This window comes from Argiope bruennichi, chromosome 2, assembly GCF_947563725.1.
Source record: "Argiope bruennichi chromosome 2, qqArgBrue1.1, whole genome shotgun sequence".
NCBI classification, from domain to species: Eukaryota; Metazoa; Arthropoda; class Arachnida; order Araneae; family Araneidae; genus Argiope; species Argiope bruennichi.
In genome coordinates, this window is record NC_079152.1 from 31,986,368 (window position 1) to 32,011,460 (window position 25,093).

General features: G+C 31.4%; 1 protein-coding gene across 3 annotated transcripts in view; it reads right to left on the reverse strand.

Annotated features, from left to right (window-relative positions):
• Positions 1-25,093, reverse strand: part of LOC129956508 (chitin synthase chs-2-like) — a 79,071-nt gene that overhangs the window by 44,969 nt on the left and 9,009 nt on the right. The window contains exon 1 of one of the 3 annotated variants that reach the window (XM_056068435.1): positions 637-752. The exons of 1 other annotated variant lie outside the window; for it this stretch is intronic. The gene's annotated coding sequence lies outside the window, so the exon portion shown is untranslated. Of the gene's footprint in view, positions 1-636; positions 753-25,093 lie in introns of those variants that run through there. One more of the 3 variants, XM_056068440.1, reaches the window with a different exon arrangement.

The following is a 25,093-nucleotide window of genomic DNA, read 5'->3' on the forward strand; positions in this document are numbered from 1 at the left end:
ACGGGAATTGAAAGAAAATTAAGGAGATGCACAGTAAAATGAACAGAGCAGGCTTCTCTAATAGCAAAAAGTATATGAATATCAAAATTTGAAGCTTAAAAATATTTTGTTGAAGAAGCTATTAAAAGAACAAGTGACATAAAATATTTGTTTGAAACTTTTAGAAAGCATTAAGCCTACTGAACAAGCTGGTCGCCAAATTAGCTAGTTATAAAATAAACAGTTTTCTTCTTAAGTATTTATGTTCTGTAAACATAAATAAGAAAATAATTATTTTTAAATAGAAGAATGCAAGAATAATTAAATAATTAGATTTTCTTATTTAAATATTTGCTATTGTAAAGCTAAATAGAAAAACGGCTTTAAAGAAATTTAATAGCTGGAAATTTATCAAATAAGTCCTTTTTCCTGTAAGAATTTATCAAAAAAACTTTTTTTAATTAACTGGATGTAAGAATACTTTACTTTTATTGAATTAGTCATTTTAATTAAGTTGTTTGGTTCTGAAAAAAGATATCTTAACAATCATAATTAATTTGCACATACCTTTCGCAAATGCTTTGTGATGTGAATAGTTTAGAATTATTCTAAATTTTTTGTAAAAAAAAGTAAATATAAATTTGCATACAAACATACCAGCGTATATCATTTCACCAATACAGAAACGGAATTAAATTTCCAGAGTATCCCTTGTTGTTCCACCTGTTACATTTCTGAGCAAAGTGAAAGTTCCAAAAGGCACTCAAAAACGCAACTGAAAATGTATTGATTAGAAGCTTATGAATATTTACAAAAAAAAAGAGTTATTTTCTTATCGGAAAATTACTATCAGTCACTGAAATGCAATAATGCGAATAATTGCTCACTTTTTTTTTTGTTTTTAATACTTCTACTGATAATATAAACTGATATGTAAAAATTGGTATCGTGCATTTTCTTTTTGAAATAATTTAAACTGCATTTATGTTATTTGATACAGCGTGAGAATTTTTTTCTTCAGCAAACTTCTATATTTCCCCTCTGACATTTGATATTAAATAGTGGCAACACAGATGAAATCTCGGTTACATGACAAATGCTTTGGCGCATGTATTTTGTGCTGCGCCGTTTCATCACGTTTTCCGCGTTCTTGTAAGATGTAATAAAATCCAAAATTTAATCAATTTATTTCCACGTGATACACATAAAATGTGCATCGCTAAAATAATTATCACACTAATATCGAATACCTAATTAGATATTCGATAACATAAACAAATATTCGATAACATAGCAGTTGCATTTGTTATGTTACTGTGATCTCGAAAATGAATTCAATAATTTTGGGGGGGGGCTGAGCATTTGACGGGAATCAGGTGAATATGAATTGACTCCGCAGATGCTTCTTTTCATTCATGTTGAAGTGGGAGCAGTGGCCTGGTAGTAAAGACTCGGCTTCGGAGCCGGAGGGCTTCAGGTTCGAGACCCGATTCCACCGAAGAACCCTCGTGCAAGCGGGTTTGGTGCTCGTTAAATTCGTCGGGGCCAAACGTCCTCCTGCTGGTGTGGTGTGAAAGTTTGGAGGGAGGTGCCAGTTCAGGTGTCGTCCTCGTCATCTGGTACATCGTGGTACAAAATTACGAGGTCCATTCCAAAACATTCTAGTGTTGTTTTAAAACTGGACGTTAATATAATTAAACTAAACACATTCATATCGAAGTCTCCTCAATGTTTGGGATTTGGTGCCTAACTTTGAATGGGAAATAATCTCGATAAAAAAAATATTCAGTACGATAAAAATAAATGTTTCACTAGTTAATATTACTCCATTTAAACAAACATCAGATGAAACATTGTTTAAGGTTTCAACTATTTTTCAAAATTAATCTTTTAAAGTTGTCATCGAATCATCTTTAGTTAAATTCAGTTTGACGATATTGAAAACTTTTGCTTCATTTTAGCGCCAGAGTTTTTAAAATGCATCTTAAGTATGTATAAAGAATTGATTAAAATGATCTCATAACCCACTTTTAATGGGGAAGTCATAGACTGACTATTCCCTGACCTGCCCGAAGGCACATGGAAAAATTTCTGTGACCGTACCGCCTCAACAACAACACTGGCGGGAATTGTGGTTGAATTCTAAGGGCCATTACCGGCCACGGTTCCACCTTCCCTAAGAAAATAATACATCCTGTCATCAATGGAAGGAGCCAGACCCTCACCTTTTCGTGTACTCAAAAGGGTGGAGAGAACCAATCACCATGCCGGAAACTTCTCATCCTCATTTACGAGGTGCTCCCCCCCCCCACATGGGACTACTTTTAATAAGGAAAATATCATTCTTCAAAATAGTATTGATTCTATTCAGTTTCTAATTTGCTCACAATTTTGTTAGCAATTGTGAATTTTTCTACTGTACGATTGGGATATTGAATAAAGTAAAATCATAAAATTGGCTCATTATATAATAAACAGCTCATTATTTCCGGTTTTAAAATTCTAAACATTTGTAAGAAGAGTCAAGTATTTATTCAAAGTAATAACTCTAAATAGTCATTTTGTGCTAATATTTGTACAATATTTTAATAATGCATTATTCCGAAATTTATCTTAACAGTTTGAAGTTACAAGGCTTGTTATAACACACGAATAACAAAATAATATTTAAAAATTTTTTTTTGGAAAAGCATAAGGAATGAATTAATCGAATGGCCTTAATTATCTGTGATAATTAATGATCGATGATAAATTTGCAAACAATGTGGACAGCAAACATTGAACGCCTAATTTTTAACCGACCACTCTTGAGAAAAAGTCGGCTCGACAATTTTCCGTTTTAAGAATAAAGTAAAAAATTGGCAATATCTTAAAGAAAAATTATAAGATAAAATATATCAAAATTCTGGTACTAATTATTAAACAAAAATGATATAGTGTAAACATTTTTTCCCATCTAATCTCCAAAACATTTTTTTCCAGGCAGGAATGCTTGATTTGGAGATTAGTACATCTTATGAATGTTATCATTTTCGAGTGCTCTTCAGAATTGTTTTGTTGATCAATTTATTTATCTGTTTCTCCCTATTTTAAGTTCAGCCAGTGAAATGAGATATAACTAGTCGAACTTTCACAATTCATCCCATTAAACTCATTACAACGTCAGTTGAATAATTTTACAGATAGGAAAAAAAGATAAAAAGAAACGAAGGTATATTGGTTAAAAAAGAAACTATTGTACATTCGTTTTTCGATCTACTGATTTTTTTTAGAATATTAATATAAATTGGTTTCATACGGAAGCATGATATGTGAAAATTATTATTAATATATGCAAAAATGAAAATTTTCTACAAACCGCTTTCTTACTTGTTTAATTAAATGTAAGAAAATAAGCAGTCAATTTGATGAAATGAAAATTTTAAAAATTAGCATCATTAATGCAAAAGAAAGAATTCACCTTATGTGGCGTCACCACCCACCTCAAACATAACTGTGAATGCCATGTAGAAGCGGGCCGCGGTGGCCTGGTGGTAATGTCTCGGCTTCGGAACCGGAGGGTTTCAGGTTCGAGACCCGATTCCACTGAAGAACCGTCGAGTAAGGGGGTCTGTTGCACGTCCTGACCAAACGTCCTTCCGCTGGTGTGGAGAGGGGGTGCCAGCTGTGGTGTCGTCCTCGTCATCTGAGCGTGGTTCAAAATTACGAGGTCAGTCCCAAAATAGCCCTAGTGTTGCTTCAAACGGGACGTTAATATAACCAAACTAAACTAAAAAATCCAGGTGCCCTCAGCAAGCATGTTCCGGGTTTGACCAATTGAATGAAGGCAAACTGATTTCATAATTTTCTAATGTACCAAAATTTTCATTCGATTAACTAGTAAAATCTCATATTTAAATATTTTCAATAATTTAAACTATTAACATTTCGAACATTTCCTGAGCAAGTAATACAAAATTTCATTAGAAACATTGGAAATGGTTTTAAGTTTTTTGAAAAACATTTTTATGATGTTGCATTATGATTCCCTTTAGATAAAAGAGCCGCCTTTATTTTACGTTTGTTAACAATTCTATTTAGTAATACTAAAAGCAGAAATGTGTCTGTCTGTCCATTGCGTATGACAGGCCAAACTTGCGATTAAAGTTGTCAAACTTCACAAATATACTTTGGAAGATGGAATTGTGCACTTGAAAGGAATTATTCAACATTTGGATTCGATTCATTCATCAATTATTAGATTAATTAATCGGCGAAATTTAGATTATTTTAATGATAATTTCTGAAACTATTCCTTCATATAAAAATAGTTACCAAATATCATCTTAAAATTCAGAAAAAAATTACACCAATTTAAAATTTAAACATTCATTTGATTTACTGATATATGTAATTGTGCAATTCTCACCTAACTTTAAAAAATATTTTGAATAGTTAAATAAAATTTAATTTTAAAGAAAAATAAATTAAATTTTAAGGAAAATTCTTAGTATAATAATTTTTAATAGGTCTAAGTTAAATCTCAACAAATGAAACTACTGCTAGAAATCATGTTTCATTTCTTGATATTTGAATTAGATCTACTTCCTCATTTCATCTAATTTTTAAATCTTGTTTTTCTTCTGTTGGAAAAATATGATTGCATCTCAGATAACTTTTTAGAATAAGAATTTTTACTTTATTCCTAAGTTCGGTTAGTTTCTTATAAAAGTTGCGATGTTAGTCAGTATTCTAATCTAATTTTTTTATATTTTCAATGATTGTAGCATTGTCTGCTGAGTTATTTTCTTTAATATCATTCAATAAAAAACGAGTTTCCAAATATTTGAAGTCAATTTTTCTATTTCAAATCAATGTACCTCAGAAGCTCATTTGAAATGTTCGTTTTCAAGCGCCTCACTAATATTATGAGAAAAAAGTTTTTTTTTTTTCTTCGCTGTAACCAAATGAGTTTACAATGAAATATATTCATTCTTGCCACAAAAAGTAGCTAAACTATCCAACTGGTTATTCTATCCACGCCTCTTCCATGATGCGTTTTATTTTTTTTTATGTTCTGTTATAATTTCTGTACTGGTACTTTTACTAATGAGGATATTTATTTACAAGTTTACAAATTACAAATTTAATAATAAATTGAATCACTGCTTATTATCAACGACTGAAATTTCATCCAAGACTCTACAGCATATACAAATACAGACACGCATGCGCGCGCGCACACACACACACACACACACACACACACACACACACACACACACACACACACACACACACACACACACACACACACACACACACACACACACACACACACACACACACAAGACTTGAAAGATTGTTCGGTAAAGTCAGTGTTTCTGTGTTAAAGGCTATTCAGACGCTGTATTTAGTGTCGTAACCCACGAGAAGATGATTTTTGCCAATCCCTTTTTATCATCATCAGAGACTTAGAAAGTATAAATGGCTCCCACCTTATTAGTTTCAATTTCCAGCAGAATAATGGAGAATGTAGTTTTACCATTCCCATGATCACCTCAATCTAAAATGCTTTCCTTATAAATATGCTGAAAACTTTCAGCAACAAATGCTTTATATTTAAATATCATACAGGGTACTGCACAGAAACTCGGACAAAGTTATTACATCTTAGAATAGAAGTTAATTCATTTCGTTTTAATTTTTGTTCATTTCTTTTTGTCTAAGACTTCAATTATAACATATTTTATAATGTATCTTTTAGTTTATGTACTGATTTTTGACCTTTTTACGGAAGCCAAGCAAAGGATATGCTATTTTAAAATTGGAAAACGAATAGTATGAAGTCGTTTGTTTGCTTAATGTGCCTCGGCAAACAGTGTCTCATGCAATCTATCGTTTCAAAGAGCTTGGCAATCGGTACCCGTAGGTTATCAACAATCGAGTTCAATGAAATCCGAAGGTTCCCATGGGAAAGATCACTCGTGAACTGGAAATAAGGGCCAATCAGAGCTTGGACTGAAGCCTTAAAGATCCAGAAAGTTCTGCTTCTCACTGAAGAAAACAAATTCGTGCGGCTCCAAAGATGCCAAAAACTTCTGAAACGGGCCGCAGGTCAAAACTGAGAAAGATTCCTTTTCATTAATGAGAAGCTCTTTACCGTCCAAAAGTTCGCTATTCCTAGACCTATAGGATCTGGTCTGTAGATGCACCAAGCACTTCAGCAGTTGGTGAACATCGCAAAAATCCAAAGTCTGTCATGGTCGGAAGCGGAATTTGCGAAAGCTGCAAAACATCTCTGGTTTTTGTGGATGAGGGAGCTAAAATAATTCAAAAAGTGTACCAGTGGGACATTCTAGAAGCTGTTATATTTCCGTGGACCAGAACGCACTTCGGCAGTGTTAAGTGGGAGTTTCAACAAGACTCTGCATCAACTCACAAGGCTAAAAAGACCGAAGAGTGGTGGAAGGAAAATTATCTGGACGTGATATAATCTGGAGAATGGGCACAATACTCTCCTAATCTCAATACCATGATTAAAGTCTAGTTGGAGTCTAGGGCTTGCACTAAAAGACATAAAAGTTAGGATTCTCTAAAGCAATGGCTTCTGTTGAAATGGGATAGATTAAAGGAAGAAGATTTGCGGCCCATCGCTGAAAATTTCAATGAACGTTTGCACTTCTGCATTGCTTCAAAAATGACCACTTTGAAATTAATTAAATTTATTTATTAAAAGTTTATTGTTATTAGAAGTTATTTATTATATTTTGTTTATTTATTTTTAATCAAGTTATATTAAAAAATGTCTGTCTGGGTTTTTCCTGCCGCACCCTGCAGCTTTATTTTTAAAATCTCCTGATGTTGTATATATCTTCAGTTATTGTTAATTTATCAATATAATTACATGTTTTATTCCTTTGATGATGATGATGTTGTGTCCGCGTTACCACGGAAAGGGGATGCAGTAGCTCGGCAAACTGAACGAAAATAATTCTGTCTTTCAGGCAGAGCGGTTGGCCATTAAGGAAGCATGTAACTGGGCTAGCAAATACGATCATAACGCTAAAATATGGAGTGATAGCGAGTCCAGCTTAAAAGTGATCAGTTCATTCTCCACCTCAAGCCCAATTGTTCAGGAAATTCAAGCCATTCTGCTCCCCCAACCTTCTATTAAGTTAGGATGGGTTAAAGCACATGTAGGCCACAGCGGAAACGAGGTTGCAGATTCCCTAGCCAAACAGGCCATTTCTGCAGGTACGCCCGTTCAATACCCAGCTCCTAGAAGCCATCTGAAAAGTATTGTAAATGAATTGAGCCTACAGCGATGGCAAGAAGAATGGGATAATGGCTCAACTGGCAGAAACATCCATCAAATCATCTCGAAAGTGTCCTTTAATCCATCATCTTGGAATAGGCTTGACATTATCTTTGCAACTGGCCATGGCCCTTTCCCTTCATATTTCAAGAGATTCCATATTAAAGGATCTGATCAATGTGGCTGCGGCGAAGTAGGCGATCCCCTTCATTATGCCACTAGTTGCCCTCTCACCACATCTTTTCACCTCAAAAAACCCATCCACGACCTAGAAAATATCTGGTAGACCAACGTTATAAGAAACAAGATGTCCAAGGTTAAAATTAGAAATCTCGTGCGGTTCCTACAAGAGAACGAGAAATTGATTTCTCCAGACCCAAGCCCAGTATAAATTTTCGTTTCATTTCTCAACCAAGCTCTTCTCCAGAATATATTACCTTCAATAGATTTCATCTACTCATACTCCCCACCGAACACCTCCCTTATCATTATAATATTGTATATAGTTACTTTTTATGTGTATTGATGATATTTTATGTCTTTTTATGTGTATATTGATATTTTATGTCTTTTTTTGTGTATATTGATTTTTTTGTCTTTTTATGTGCATTTCTTTTATCTTAATAAATACTCCCACGTATATCCTTTAAACCGACAGGGAATCCTAGAGATTCCAAGTTCGGGGATATTCTGTGGCGAAAGAAAGAAAGAAGAAGTAGCTTCTGAGGGTAGAAACCCCTGAGCATCAGAGGGCAGAAGTCTGACTTCTAGCTCATATGAAGATGAAACTCACACATTCGCTTGTACAACCCCTTTTTACAGGGGGGCACATTCACACACCTCACAGATAGAACACATATGAAGAACAACTATGCCCGAACCGGGATTCGAACCCGGGAAACCCAGATCACGGCGAAGATGCGCTGCCCCTATGCAAGGAGGCCGGCTATATTCCTTTTTAAGTGTGAAATTAGTGTCCTTCACAGAATAGTTTCTTGAAGGTTTTGGATCCATTTATTTATGATATTAGACAAAAAATGTTAGCAGAACTTCTCGACTAGTTTTTTTTTTTTTTAACAAAATCAGTTCGAAAGAAATGGAATATATCTTTTGTCATTCCAGTTATTAGATATCCGAACTCTCTATTTTGCAATAACATCGAACCATCGTAAGATCTGAATTTTCCTGCATTTAATGATTAAAAAATAATTCACATCCCACCAGTGCATTAATTTTACTGGACATGGGAAAAGTCGGATCTGCAAATTTTATTTCACTAAAGAAGTATACATTTGATAACTCAGTTCGAATAGATCAACTCTGACAGCTGTCAACTCCGTTATTCTTTATTATGAATAAAAATGGCACAGTTCTCGAAAAATCATTATTTTTCATGTGATATTTGAAGTTGATTTATTTTTGATAAAAGATTCATTTCTGATGATTCCTGAAATTGATGTATTCAATTTTTTTTCATCTTCTCATGTATAACGATTAAGTAATATCAGATCTTAGAATATTAGCGTCATTTCCACCATCCAACAGAACTTAGTTTTTATCATAGAGTTGAAATAGTGAAATATCATAACAGTGGAATATCAGAATAGTTGAAATATCAGCTCTATGGTTTTTATCTTTCGACAAAATTAATTTCCAGTTTTTGTGGTAGAAAATAAATGGTTATACTGCAATTTGGAATAACTAGCAAAGATCGCTAAAGTACTAGAACTTTGAAAATATTATTTAATGCATTGGGCTTAATTTATTTTACCAGGAATTCCCTTCTGATTTCTCAGTATGTCGAGACTCCCTTAAACAAACTAAAGTTGATTTAGAAGCTTCAAAGAATTTTTGCTCAATTGATGTTCTTTAAGAATTGTATTCGATTCGTATACGAATGCTCATATTTAAAAGTTCACAACAACTACGTAACGAATATTCTATCTTGCATAAGATGCATTGTAAAGCAGTAAGTTTAGTTTTATTTGATTTAAACTCAAGTTCTTATTTATTACACTAAGATATTCATTCTGGAATATTAGAGCATGTTATTAGAACGGATTTCCCCCAAACTGATTTAACATCATTACTTTTGTCTAAAAACTGTAAAAGTCAATTTGAAGAATAGAGTTTTTCGACTCGAGCGATAACTTATAGTTTTTTCTGGTGTTTGTCAAGTGTTTCTATTATTATATTTCTTAAAATAGCTTTTATTAAATCGTTACATTCTATTTCTGAATTTTCAAGATTTTGTTAATTGTATCTGCATTTCTTAATCTCATAGAATTTAAATTTAATATTTCTAATTTTAACATATTTTGAATGGTATAAATATACAACGGTTCTTTAATTCTCGAAATGATCTTCGAAAATTGAAAACAGATTCTCAAATATATCGCCACTTACGTCAATAAATATATCTTCTCTACGAAGAACAGCCTTTAACAAAGATAAAATTTGATCGCATGTCAATACTTATTATTCACATAAGCTGGTTCTTAAAATTAGAGAACTCCTCTTTTAATCCTAAAAATTCGGAACTGGAATTTTAGGTAATTTCAATTTCATTTCAATATGATTTTAGATCTGAATTTTAGTCATTTTTATTTTCCAAATATTTTATCAACTTTAAATGCAGAAAGCGAAGTATTTTGGACTTGCCTCTAATTCTTGGATCAGTGCTTATAAATTTAGTATTTCTTTATCATATTATTTGTTCATTTCTACATCTTCATCATATTTTAAATAATTATCGTTCAATGGTTCTTTATCACTTTTTTATTTCTTGAACATTGTCTTGTTTTTGTTGAAACATACCACAAGTACATTCTTTCTCTCTCTCTCTCTCTTTTCTTTTACTTTTCTTTTCTATTTTTTGATTGAACATTATAGATGACTTTTTTTAAATTTGTTGATTTTGATTTTATTCTCGGTTGAAAAGCTGTAAAATGTTTCATCAAACCGCAATTCTTAAAAATAAATTAAGTTTGATTTAGTATTTTTTCCGTTAAAAGAGAATAGCATAATATTTTTCTTTCCTTGCAATAATTGAAGATTGGGATCACATGTAGGTGATGCTACAAACATGGATTTCTAATTGAAAAATTGATAGTTTATATATATATATATATATATATATATATATATATATATATATATATATATATATATATATATTTGATTATTTGAGCATTCTGCAGTATGTACGCGGAATTAGATGATGATGTTCATGAGCGAGGAATCAACAGTCTTCATGATATAAATGAATCCTGAACCCAATCAAATATTCTTCGTCTCAGATTTTCCTGTATAGTTCAGGTTATTCCAATTTCTTGTATCCTTAGGCAGTTTTTTATTCTTTCTTAAAATAAGAGAAAATACTTAATTTTTTCATTTTAAAACTCAAGGATTCAAGAAAAAAATTTTGGAATTTGTTTACTTTTTACATGACTGAATAACGTGCCAAACTAGGAAAAAAAATTGGTATATGACTTTTACACGGAAGAGGAAGATTTCTTTAAAACTTTGAACAAAATCTATCCGCACATTGGACTATCTTTACGTCCATGATAAATCATGACAAGTCGAAAAGCAACAAGCTAAGTGGAAGAAATATTGCTTTTTATTTTTTACTTGATTTGTAAATCTGTAGGAATTTTTGAATCAAATACGCTATGGGTTAACAATGTATCGGTCTGGGCATCTGTATAGCATCATGTACAATTCGCACTTTATGGGGTTTTTTCTTGATTGACAAGCCAACTAGTTCTATTTAGTGATTTTTTAATAATTGAGCTGCTTTATTTTGGATCCCGTTGAGCTATATTAAGAGGACTGAAAAAGAAAATATAATAGAGAAAAAGATGCTTACAAGAGACAACGAACAAGATTTGCCGTTTTTAGTTGACAAAAAAAACTGAAAATACTTTTGAAATGTGAAATGAAGTTGAGCAGTTTAAGAAAATCATGTAAAAAAATAGAAAATTTAAAAATTAGAAATTTTAAAAATGGATATGGATGCATTCCAAAATATGGAAGAATCTGAAGAGAGAAACTGAGACAAAAGAGATTTTTTTTTCTTTTTTTTAGTTTTTTAGGGACTAAGACGAAAAAAAAATTTAACTTGTAATAATAATGATGAGAATGTTAATGTTAATTCTGCTTTAAATGATTCGAGATCAGATAAGTAAATATAAATAATTCAGGCATATTATTATAATTTGCTTGAAATTTTCTTACCTAAATTATCACGTGATTATGACGGTGTAATTTTAAATATAGTTTAAAACGTCAATAGATTCAAATGATAAAATATTTTACTCTCAAAGGCTCCGCTATTTGAAATCAACTTTTAGAGAAAGCACTTCAGATATTGTAACTGGAAATGAATCCCAAGTTTGACTTTTGGAAACTCGGATTTGAAAATCAACGAGCTATAGTGAATAGTCATATGAGTGAAATATTATTGTTAGTTTAATTATATTAACGTCCCGATGTAGAGCAACACTAGGGCTATTTGGGACGGACCTCGTAATTTTGAACCACGGTCAGATGACGAGGACGACACCTGAGCTGGCATCCCCCTCTCCACACCACACCAGCGGGAGGACGTTTGGCATGACAGATTTAACGTGCAACAGACCCCCTTATACGACGGTTCTTCGGTATAATCGAGTTTCGAACCTGAAACCTTACTGCTCACAAGCCGATATTATTGTTAGAAAGAACAATGGAAGATGTAACGAAAAGTTTAGGGATATAGATGTTAAAAACGTATTTGAGCTTTTATGATTTTTGGATTAGAGCTTAATTAACTTTCAAAATAATTCTTAAAAAGATAGCACTTAAATATAATTAAATATAATTCATAAAAGCTGTAATTCTTAAAAAGCTGTATGAAGGATAAACGAAAAATGAATTATCATTGAAGATTGCAAAATTGGCAAGATTTCATTAATGCAAAAACATTATTGTATAGTTACATTGTAACATTATTGTGAAGTATTTTTAAAAAGCAAGCCTAAATATATATCATGTAGTTACAAGCTTGAAAACTATTTCGTTTAATAATAACTACGCATGTGTTTTGTGTAAGTTAAATAAAATTCCTTATAAATGTAATAAATTCTTGGATCAATTTTTCGGAACTAGATATTTAATAACAAAGAAATTTCATATTTGTTTAAACCGCCTCAGGATAAAACTGCGCAATGCCTTTCGAAAACAAGTTATCGGTTTAGTTCAAAAAACATAGTGCATTATTGTACAGACAGTAACTGGCTAAGAGCAAACACCTGCTAATTCAAAACAAACAAATCAAGGAGAGAAAGAGATCATTTCGTCTCCGAAGGAAATAAGTAATCGAATCAAAATTTGTAAAGATATTACTCAAACTTTTTTGTTATGAAATTTATACATCGAAAGGAAAAGAAAATATGTTGCTTTTAATGACTTGTTTTGTTTACTTAGAGAATTCTAATGGTATGAAGATTTCTTGTATATATTACTCGATAAATGGATTTGGAAGTTGTTTTATTACAAAATATTTTGGCGATTCTTTGAACATTGCCATGTAAACAAGCGTCACCTTTATTTATTTATTTGACAAAGTTTGTTGCCAGATTGTGGCAACAGCAAATAAGATACAAAAATAAAGAGAGTGTTCTGTTGTTAATAACTTGTATTTTTTATTTAAAATAAATTATAAATAAATACCTTGAAGAGTGTCTACTAAATATCCTTTCGAAGCTAAATAATTTAGGTAAAATTATTAGAAGCACGAAACAAAAATTAAGAAAAATAAAGCTTTATGTTTATATTTCGGGTACAATTTTAATATAAAAAGTCATTGTGGATATATCTATGAATAAAAATTAAGCGAAGACCATTTTTATAAACACATCAAAGATATAACACTAGGAGGTTTATATTAACTACATCATTAAAAGAAGACCCTAATGATCTAGGAGAATTCCGGAGTTAATTGCGAAGAAGATTACAGCAATAGAACCGTTTGCAAAAAAAAAAAAATTCCCTTGTTTTGTGAACTTCATTATGATTGTATAGAAGAATATAAAAATATCTTGCTCACATGCAGAGGATGAAAGACGATATAGAAGCAGCATGCTGTTATTATCTCCCGTGTCATGAGGTTTACCAGTCCCTAAACCTTACTGCTAAGTCGGATTACTCCCCGTTTTTTATTAAATATCTTTAGCCCAGTAGGCAATGGAAGGTCGTCTAATGATATTCATTAAATGGTGGATAATATGATATAATGATCCGGTTTAGGAAACACAGATACGTACTTTTAGCTGACATAGAGAAGATGTATAAATTCAGAATAGAGAAAATTGTTAAGAATTTTATGAAAATGGGATGTTGAAGCCCTCATAGAAATTTATAAATTCAATACAGTGATTTATGGAACAACATGAGCTTTATTTTTAGAGATACTTGTTTAAAAACAAGGGTCGCTAAAATCAGACAAGGATTTCAAGGATTAAAAACAAGGATTTCAAAATGTTAAAAATGATAATTTAGATGTCTCTCGCTATATTTTTTAAAGATGAAACCAAAGCCGTAGGAGTTGAGGAAATTTAATTTACATGTCTTTACGATTAAGATAACAACTATTCCGCTAGATAAACGATTTAAAAGTCATATTGTGTCAGATATCGCCACGCTTTTTGACCTGCTGTACCTGTCAAAGGATCCTTGTTGAACCTGTTCAAATGAAAGATAAAATTTCTATGCAAGATTTCTGTGTAACTGAAACTTTGTGGAAGTGATCCTACTCCTTAACCAATGATTTAATGTTGGATTAAATTTGCCTCATCGTTAAAAACTTCAGATTGGTTGTTATACTTTTTGTTCTTCGTCCCCTAACATATATATTAGGGTGTCCCAAAAGTTTCTTTCACATCGCGCTATGAATAGCCTTATCTGGCTCTGCTTGTGTAAACATGCAGACTTATCTATTAGCCGTCTGTGTCATCGATTTCAGTTGTACCAGAGCTCTACTACACCCCAAAAAAGTTCTTCTATCCATTTGGTGGGATTAGAAAGGCTTAATTTTCTACGAGTTCCTCACTCAAGGTGAAACAATTCTACGAAATACTGCCATCAACTGGATCAATTAAAAGCTGCCATAGCAAAAAAAAAAAAAAAAAAAAAAAACGGCCAGAATTAATGAACCGACGAGGTGTTGTTTTTCATCCTGACAACGCGAGACCACATATTGCATTAGTCGTAAGAGAGAAGCTCTTACAGTTTTATTGGCATGTTTTACCGCATCCTGTATACTCACCAGATCTTGCTCCATCTGATTATTACTTCTTTTTGTCCTTAAAAAATTGTCTTCTCGATAAGTGCTTTAAATCCACTAGTGAAATACAAGTGCACCTCGAGGATTATTTCTTATTCAAAACAACAATTTTGGAAAGAAGGTATAATGTGGTTTCACGAGAGAAGGAAGAATGTTATTGAGCAAAAGAGTTCTTATATAACAAAATAAATAATATCTTAAATAGTAAATATTGTGCATTCTTTTCATATTAGAAATAAGAAAGAAACTTATGGGACACCTTGATATTTGTGCGGATTTGCAGATACTTCATTCGTTGCATTTGGAACAGTAATCTAAACCCTAGCTTCTGATTATAGGGAATTTATTATACTTGCATGGGTTATCCCATTGCATGTATTTCATCAAATGAAAAAAAAAAAGAACACATTAGCATTCCAAATTCCTGCTCCTTGTTCGAATTAATAGTATTCAATATTACTAATTCAATAATTCAAAAAAAATTTATGAATTTAAGATGAACTCAGAACTTCATTTCTGATACTTTAGAGTTCATTAAAAATTTTCTTATCTTTCTTATAAATTCTTATCTTTAATGTTAGGAGCCTTGCATGAAAATAAAAATAATTTTTAATTTGCATAAACAATAAAAACCTCTAAATGCGTGAGTGACTTTTATAAATATCACTTCGCGTACAATGACTTTTGAATATATTAATATATTTTTATTTTAAAATATGTAATTAAATTAAAATTGCAATTAATATAAAAAAGAAAAATCAACTGAACAAGCTTATACAGCTATGTGTCCTTTACTTTCCCATATGGATTGAAATTCCAATAAATATCTCAGATAAAGAAAAATTATAAAATTAAAAGACAATAATTTGAATAGAATAAATTCATGCTTCAAGAGATTAAAATTGTTGGAACCACAAGTCAGTCATAAATCTTAATTTCTCGCAACAATTTAATCCTGTTAGAAACTGAAACTCATATAAAGAATACGAAGTGTAATAAAATTCTCAGAATTTTCTTAGATGTGGAATAGAAGTTTGGACGCAAGGATGAACAATCAGGTGTCGTTCTCGTCATCTGACCACATTTAAAAAATTATGATGTCCATTTCAAAATAGCTGTCTTGCTGCTTTTAAACTGACTTATAATATGATTAAACTGAAATTTTTCCACTAAAATAAACCTTCTATCTTCAAGCAATCTCTGAAAATTGCCACTAATCTTTGGATTATTTGCATAAACAATGAATCTGTATTCAGAAAAGAGAAATGTAAAAAGAAAGAAGATACCAATCATATCTAAAACCAGCAGGAATGTCCTTTTCGAAATTTTCTATTGGTTTCTCTCCAGTAAAGGTGTTTTCCCTTCTTTTCCGCATAAAATTGCAGTGAATACTCAGATTTTTATTTTCACACTTGAAAATTGTATGCTTCGTAGTATAGTAAAGAAAATCGATACATACATATTAATTACTCACCATTGGCACAGAATGGTAACGAAGTGTGGATATTTGGTGTGAATCAAGCATTTAATCTCTGGTAATTTTTATGGTGGTCCGTCTCTCACATAAGGTTAATACACAAGTATAAGAAAATCGAACATATATTTTATTCGACTTTTTTCCAACCAATTGATATTAAAAGTTGGTATAGAACCATAATCATACTCACAGCATAACAGACCTTATTTCATTTACTTCAGACATTGCATATTTGAGTTATGATATTTAATGAATGAGAAATTATAGACTGGTAGACAGTCTTTAATTTCGTATATAACGTATTGACAGATTTGGTTCCAATTTGATAGGATCTATATTACAGATTCTAAATCTGTGTATCAAATTTCACCTATCTAGCTCTTTACGTTTTATAGCTATCGTGTTCACTCGTACTCAGATAGCCAGTCAGACAGATTTCCTATAACTGGGTTTCTTCTAAATTGGAAAGAAATATAATTTTGCTATAAAAATCATATACCAAATTTCATCCGGCTAGCTCAAATCGTTTTTGATCTATCGTTTTCACAAATAAACAAAATTCCAAAAATATATTTTTCGGATTCATGAAAGTTTGAAATGTGGAGATCTGTCAAAATCTAGACTTCGAATTCATATCACGATTACAATATGAGAACTTGAAAAACCAATTCATGTCAAAAATCAAAGAAAGGAAAGCCTAAAAGGAATAAAAGTAGAAAACAGCCCTTTAAAAAAATCAACTCATGTTCTATGTACCGGAAAAAAATGTAACTTCTCTTATCATCTAATCAGCACCCGATTTACACATAACTTTGGATTAGTTTAGTTGTATTAACGTACCGTTGTAAAGCAACACTAGGGCTATTTTGGGACGGACCTCGTCATTTTGAACCGCGGTCAGATGACGAGGACGACACCTCATAAACTTTGGAAGCTATAGCTTAGGGTCTCCCGTTTTCTTGAGGCTCTCCTCAAAAATTATCAGAATGAACGTCTGTCATATATACTAATTAAATAGATTTATAAAGGGTCTCCATATCTTAAATAGCTTAAGGCATCATGAATTTTCAATTTTGGCATCTATCATAAAATTGAAACTTGCATATTTATGATATGTTGTTTTTTAAAGTAAATTCTTATTGGAAAATTACCTATTGCAATGGTTTTCATGACTTCGGAAAAATTTTCTTCAGTTCTTTACCGATCATAGTTCCTAAAACACAAAACTATCTTTCGTTCAAATGTTTGTGTGTGTGTGTGTGTGTGTGTTTGTGTGCGTGTGCGTGTGTGTTTGTGTGTGTGTGTGTTTGTGTTTGTGTGTGCGTGTGTGTGTGTGTGTGTGTGTGTGTGTGTGTGTGTGTGTGTGTGTGTGTGTGTGTGTGTGTGTGTGTGTGTGTGTGTGTGTGTGTGTGTAGATATGAATGGAATATGTTGTTAGAAATGTAAAAATCTCGGACGAGTTCGTAAATAGCCCATCTACCTCAAAAGCGGTGGAAATGATGGGGGTGGTGAAATTTTAATTTCATTATAATTTTCTTAATATTGAAGATAGAAAAATCAATCCAATTAGCCAAATTAGTGGCTCATTAAGACGAACAACTTTTGAATTTAAAGCTTTTTGATAACTGCAATATCTTAGAAGTTAGGAGTTGAAAAGTGATTTTCAAGCCGAAATTTTGACTGTTTCTAACATTAACGATTTATGTTGCCAAGTAGTAACTTAAATGTAAAGAAATCTACCTTTGACTTCCAAATTGCCGAGAAGAATTTTTTGCTATTGTAAGGTACACAGTGAATCCTAAAATGTAATCATCAACGCCCACTTTGTAGCATATGAACATGAATTTATTTCATTAGTATTACTTTCACTTTTAAGAATGGAATTTTAAAACAAATTTGCAAATGTTGCAAAATGCTCTGTAAAAAAATTATGCTATCTAAAATGGGAAGTCTACATATTTTATCAACTAAACTTCAAGGCTTTTTCTGATAAGCATTGTTTTCGAATACCTGAAATCGAAACCATTGTTCTGTAATCGATTTTTATTATTATTATTATTTCTTTCTCTGTTGCTTCTTAAATATTCAAAAATTAAATTTTTTATATGGGTATAGGTATTCACATCTTGATATCATAGAATCGTTCACACTTGCAATCATCATCTTAGATCAAAACATTGACTTAATCTTAAGGCGCTGGAAATTTTTCTGCTTCTAGTGATGGTGGAGTTGCAATTCAGAGAACGAAGACATCCTACACATCCTCAGATGAGTTATCGCGTTTACATGCATTTGAACGTGCAGACCGACAGACGTTCAACTATTTTTTGGATCTGGATTCAACTATTTGTTGTATCAAAAAGTCATTCGAGTGATCTTTTTTTAAGCATTCTGATACCAGAAATGTTCGATATAGCTTAAAATTTCTTCTCGTTAGCTATAATATGATGTCCTATGTTTTGATGTTGATGATGTTTTGATAATGTGATGTCACAAGCATAAGAATTTTAAGGCACTTTTATGGACCCATTGTCGTAATTTCGGGTCCAGTTTAGAACTGAGATATAAGTCGAATCAATTTTAAGGCCTCCACAGTCTCGAGATGGAAGGCAAGTTCTCCTAACGCCAATGTGTAAAATTGCCAATGATTTGCAAATAATTCACGATCAAAGTCAACCCTTTAGCCGGCGACCTGGCATAAGGGTAGCGCGTCTTTCTGGTGATCGTTTTTCGAGTCCCGGTTTGGGCATGGTTGTTCTTTCGTTGTTCTATCTGTGAGATTGTGAATGTGCCCTCCGGTAAAAAGGGGTTGGGCAAGCGAATGAGTGATGCGTGAGTAGCAAAGTCATACTCTTGGCCCTAGTTGGCGCTACTAAACAAACAAGAGACGCTCTCCCACTGGCTTAAATCGCTGTTTTTGTAACAGCGGGCTTGTCCATGGCAAGTGCCATAAGAAACAACAACAACAAGCCTTTAAAAGTTTTATGTAAAATTGTTAGACTAAGGTCTGTACATTTCTAGCATATTACAGAATGTCAATCAGAGTTATGTATTTCGATGCTAAGAACTACTGTTATTTTACCCCGAAGCAGGAATTCATTTTTCCAGGAAGTTGTATTTCACAATCGAAGATAAGTAAGTTGCAAATGTGTAAGACACTCCAGAACAAAGAAAGTCATTTCAGGTTATATATGAGTCTTTCAGTTAATAGTACAAAGTCCATTTCCTCTTAATTACTTCAAATATCACAGAGTCACTTTTCTAAAGACCAACCTCTCAGCCGGAAAACGAAATGAGTGGAACACATTAAAACTGAAAAGATTGGCTTTTTCCTTTACTGACCAATCTCAGCAAATCTGTCTGCAGCAAACTGGCATAAGCGAATTTCCAAGGCAATTTTAAATTCTGAAATCGATGTTATAGTAATCTGTTCATAGCTTCCTTGTACCGATAAAACGGTTTTAGAATACAGTTTTGGTTTTGGCTGTTCTTGATTAGACTGCTACGATCTGATCCGTTATTTAATATGTGGTTCCACGGTTTTCATATCATGACAAGGTCATATTTTGACAGAAATTCAAATCCTTCTAAACCTTGTTTTATATTTGATTCCCCGGCCTATTTAAATCTGTTATATCAATGGATCATTATTTTTGTCTTTTATCTAAATGAAGCATTTTTAATCATTATTAATCTCTTTTACTCGTTTAGTGATTTTTAATTTTCCTTTTAGAATTGCTCTCCCAGGAGAACTATCATAACTAATGAATACTGATGTCTCTCAGAAAATAATGTTAGCTTTAAACAAGACTTACATGAATTCTAACATGCTTCTATTGCAGAGTGTGCGTCACTTGCCAAATTTGCACATTTCATGCGGTAAGTATGCATAAGCAGGAAATATTGCATTCATTTACCGATAATTACTTGGTTAGAATATTTTTTTGTTTTGTTTTTGTTTATTTATATTCAAGTGCAATCAACTTTTAAATTCCTTATACATTTTTTATAAATATTTTTAAGGGTTAAAGATTACAAATTTTAAATTTTTACGTAATATGATTCCGAATATATATTCTTCTATGTTTTAATACTTTTGTTAATATTTCCTCTCATAATATTTAATATTTTTTAAAGTTCATATGTTACTACTTTTATTCTTTGTTTAGACTTTTTGTGATATGCACTCTATAAATGATTTTTTAAACAATGTGCCCTTTCTTTAAATAAATAAATAATTATCATGGATAATTAATTACATATCGGTGGATCAATTCGTATAGTTTTTTTTAGATATCTTTACAATTTAGCCTGCAGTATATGCCTACAATTATTACATAACAATAATTAGTTTCTTATGTATGTACGTTATAGTAAAGGTTATCTGGGTATATTATAGTTATTTATAGTAAAGGCGTAAGAAAGCGAACGACAATGGAATACAAATGAAAACTAATTTGAAAAAAAAAATTAGTTAAATATAATTATTTCAATCCATGAAAACCAAAATTAATTTGTTAACATTAAATTTAAATTTTTCATTCATTCACGAAAAATTAAAAGTGAGTTTTTAAGTATTTTTTAAAAAATAATTTATACTCCCCACACCATAAAATGTGAATAGTAATAGAATAGTATTTGAAATTTTATTTATAAATTAAAATTTAAGGTGACTGAATCTGACAAAAATAAATATTTATAGTAAAGGAAATGGTGCGGTGTCATTGAACTAATAAACAAAATCAATAAAGCTAAGAAAACTTCAGAACGCACCAGTCTCCATTCATAGAATCAATTATTATCCAGACAAAAAAGGTAGACGGAAAGAAATATTCTTCCATCAATCATATTCTCAGAGAATTATGTTCTATTCTGACGGTTTATAACAATGTAATAAACTTGTTATGTCTGCACAATGTTGATGGGAATACAAGAGTGCCCTTCCAACTCAAAAACGAACAATATTGAGGAAGATATAATTTTTAAACAGGCTGTTAAGTTTTATTGTTTATCATGTACAGAAAAAAATAGTAAAAACAAAGAATTATTGTAATTGACAAAAACCTCACGGTTTCGTTGAATCTTCACATGATAGACTATTCTGAGTCAGAAGAGTGTATGTTTGATATTATGTCTGTCTATCTCTCAAAAACGCAATGACCTAAGAGCATGGAATTTAATTTATGGCTTTTGCACCAACATTACAGATTTCTATCAAATTTCGAACGAACTTTGTCAGAGTGCATGTAAATATTATAATGCAGAAACACAGCAATCTAGATGGATGAAATATGTCATATTAGCCACCTTCAGCGACCAGTTTGCTCGACATGTGAACCGATCTATTAAACGATTTATATGGAATAGTTAAATTATAGAGATTATCCGTCTCATAACAGTTAAACCTGATTTAGTGCTTCTTAAACTTTCTGTTTGAAGCCTATTTCTTTATTTCTTTTACATTTTCTTTGTTCTCAATTACGGAATGCCACTCTTCATCGAAGCACTTCTGCCTCTCCATTAATTAGCTAAACATTGGATCCAACACAGCTGTAAAAACATACATTGAAGCAATCTGAAACGTATTCTTAGTGATTTGTTTACTATTCACTGTTGACATTCAGCAATCTATATCTATATCTATACTTATAATAAAGATGAATGTGTGTGTGTTGGTGTTCTACAGACCAGACCATTTGACATACGGCTGCCAAATTTGGTACATGTCTAACTTGCAGGTCAAGAATGTGCACCTCGGTAGATTTTTTTTATAGAAAATTATTTATCACTTAATTAAAATTTTAATTAATTAAAAATTAAGCGACATGATACCAATAATACCAACAATGATACCAATATTTTAACCTAAAAATTAGGCATCTATTTTTAATGAATTTTATATATATATATTAACCATATATTTCAACAATTTATTTCGCAGAAAATAAAAATAAAATTTAACCTGCAAGAGCACTTTACGCTTGCACGGGAAAAAATTAACTTTTGTCAACGAGTTGTCATCCCATTGACGAATGCTCAAATTAAAAAATAAATTAACTGTTATTGCAAATTAAACCTAGAATAGTACAATTTTCATGACGTACTTGTATGAAAAGAATGAAATATGAACTATGATATTTTCTAAAAAACAAATGCAATGCAATGTTTTCTATGATCTTTTACATTATCTATATTATTAATTTAATAAATCAGCTTTATTTAAGGCAAACATGGTTATATATAAATAGGAATCCATTCAAATGATGATACAACGGCTAATTTTTAAACCTTTAGTAATAGACATACATTTATTAAAATGGTCTAAATGAAGTAAATAATTATATTTTATGTGTCTTAAGTCAATAAATAATGAATGGGAAAAAATAGAAACCGGAACGAAAATGTCGCAAGGATTGTTACAAAAAAATTAAACTACAATGTTTTCAACATAACTCCTATTTTCAGCAAAAACGTGGTGCAGTCTAAGGCAAAAATTTCCAGACATCCGTGCGAGTATGTCAACTGGAATTGTCTCATATGTAGTGCAGCGTCACTTGTTGGTGGAACTGTTAACTAAATTCCTAGTTTGGTGGAATGACATTCCCTGATTTCCCAAGCGCAAGGCCACAAGCGATACATTTCTATCAAATTCCATTTCTTTTTTTTTTAATGATTTTCAAGATGCATCAGCCACTTTTCTGGGACACTCGGTAGGCGTCGATTTGAAAATGTATTCCGAAACATAGGAATACATTAATTAAAAGTTCCCTTATTCAGAGCAGCTTATAGTCATAACCAATCGTCTGAAAAGCGTGTAATAAAAAATACTTTACAAGAGAATACAATTGAGATGCAATTCTTAGAAAACAAAGCTACCTCTAAATACCGCAAAATTTTAAATTGTATTTTTAAAAGTTTTTACAATTTTTTTTTTGTCTCGAAGAATGATTTCAGTTTAAAGAAAAGAAATTATATTAAAACAGAAGAATTTCCGACCTTAGCAGCGTAAAAGCAAAATCTTGAAGGAATAAAAAGCAAATAATAATTAATTTAATAAATATTTTTTAATTTTTAATAATAATTTAATAAATAATAATAATTTTATTTAATTAAGCGAGTGAAAGTGAAACAATTTCAAAACAGCAAAGCCGAGTTTTGCTCTGGAAAGTCACATACAAAAACAAACGGGATTAGTCACCCCAAAGCTTTCTCGCATGCTCTCTAATAAAGGTATTAATCCCCCCAGCCCCAGTAAAAAAAAAAAAAAAATGTCGATTTTGAGTAAGGCAGAAATGTCTTATATGGCATTGGCGTACAATAGTTACGAAATATTAGCCTTTGGCTCAAATTTAGCATTTTTACTGAATTAATCGTGTCGTCCTTGGCAAGTTGTTTGGCGATTAATCCTTGGCATACGGTCAAAAGTATCCGAAAATCGAATTTGTGCTTTAAACATCTTTTCCTAACCGATTGAAACTAAAATTTGATACATAACTATAATTGTAGTAAAAATCATTTGGCAGATTTTATATATTTCAGTCACTGAGTTTTTGAATTATCACTTTTATATGTGTTTGAAAATGCAGACCGACAAACGTTCAACTCTTTGTTGGATTTGGCTCAAAATTTGAAAGATATCTACTATATAGATGTTAAATCTGTGTACCGTTTATTTGTCTATGTTTTGAAGTTATCATGTGAATTTATATTCGAACAACCGGATAGACAAACTTCCTCTGAATAAAATTTGCACAAAGTTTGACATAAATCTACTATTTTGGTATAAAGATCATATACCAAATTTCAACCGTCTAGCTCAAAGTGTTTTGGAATTATCTTTGTCACAAATCGAGTTCGAATTTTTTGACGATTACAATACTTTCTCTGTACTTCATATACGAAAAAGGAAAAAAAAAAATAATAATAATAACTTACAGTTAACCAATCCTGGTTTGTACTCAAAGCGACCTAGCTACCCCTAAACTCAACATCCTTAACATCTAATGCTTAGCGTTGAGAAAATGTGTTTACGTAAAGTTTGTTTTTCACGATAAATATCATTAGGTATTTGAAATTTTTTTTTTAATTTGTCGAATGTTTTCCCCTTGCCATCCATCCAAAGCCATCCAAAAGGTCTCACGCTTTTTTGATGAATGATAGCTGTTACAAAAAAATTTTAATAATAGAAACTTTAGTTATGGGCACCCTATATGTTAATGATGCACAACTGAAGTCCCTTTACTTTCAATGACACATCAGAAATCATTTTATGATTATCGATAGTTCAAACCGATACTGTAACTAAAACTACAAAGTGTATCAATACGCTTATCTAAAATGATATTGATGATTTGATAAAACAATTGATATAATAAAAATATTATTAATATGAAAGTAATTGGTGTATTTGAACAAATTCTGCATAATGAAATACAATATTTTAAATAATAGTTGTTTACTTAAAATAATCTCTGTGCATCCTTGGTAAAAGTGTCAAGTCATTCAACTATGGATCAGCCTCTCGCAGAGGCGAATTCTAGTACCCGTATTCTAAAAGTTTTAGGAAATGCATAAAGGAAGGCTCCAACTTTAATAAAACGATGAATTTAGTTTCCCGTTTCAATCCATATTAAACTTAATTGACATATTAATGATTTATTTTAAATTATTTCTCCTTTTATTTCATGAGCATTGTAAAAATGGATTTATCTTTCTTTATCCATTATTTTAGTATTTTTCAATTATGATTTAAGTCAGCATGATTTTCATGCTTGCACAAAATATCGTTGTAGCAGCAAGTCTGTGTTTATAAATATTTTAATTACAAGTGAGCGCAATAAAACTTATTTGAATATGACCAATTATACTTGGGAAAGTGATAATACTATCGCAATATTTTATAATCGATAGAATTAATATTTTTTTACAAATTTTTTTGGGAACAAGGAAAATAGAATTAAAAATATCGATATATGGCCCCTTTTCAGCGTCCTGACCCTAGGTAGCTGCCTAG